Below are 264 nucleotides of genomic sequence, written 5' to 3' on the forward strand. Positions count from 1 at the left end.
CGGGGTCCCGAGGCAGCCAAGCCCGCTCCCCGTCCCGCAGCCACCTGTGGGTTGACTGACAGCCCCGCACCCCGGGGGAGGGGGCTCCGGCCCGGCTCAGGGCACGGGGACCCCGGCCGGGTCCCCCAAGGCGCAGCGGACGCGGGGGGCGGGGCAAGCCCGGGACCGTGGGCGGGGCGAGCGCGGTCAGGCCCCGCCCCGGTCAGGCCCGGCCCCGCCCCCAGCCACACCCCGCCCCCACAGCGGCGTCGGCCCCGCAGTTGC

Source organism: Pongo pygmaeus, chromosome 18 (genome assembly GCF_028885625.2).
Source record: "Pongo pygmaeus isolate AG05252 chromosome 18, NHGRI_mPonPyg2-v2.0_pri, whole genome shotgun sequence".
Taxonomy (NCBI): Eukaryota; Metazoa; Chordata; class Mammalia; order Primates; family Hominidae; genus Pongo; species Pongo pygmaeus.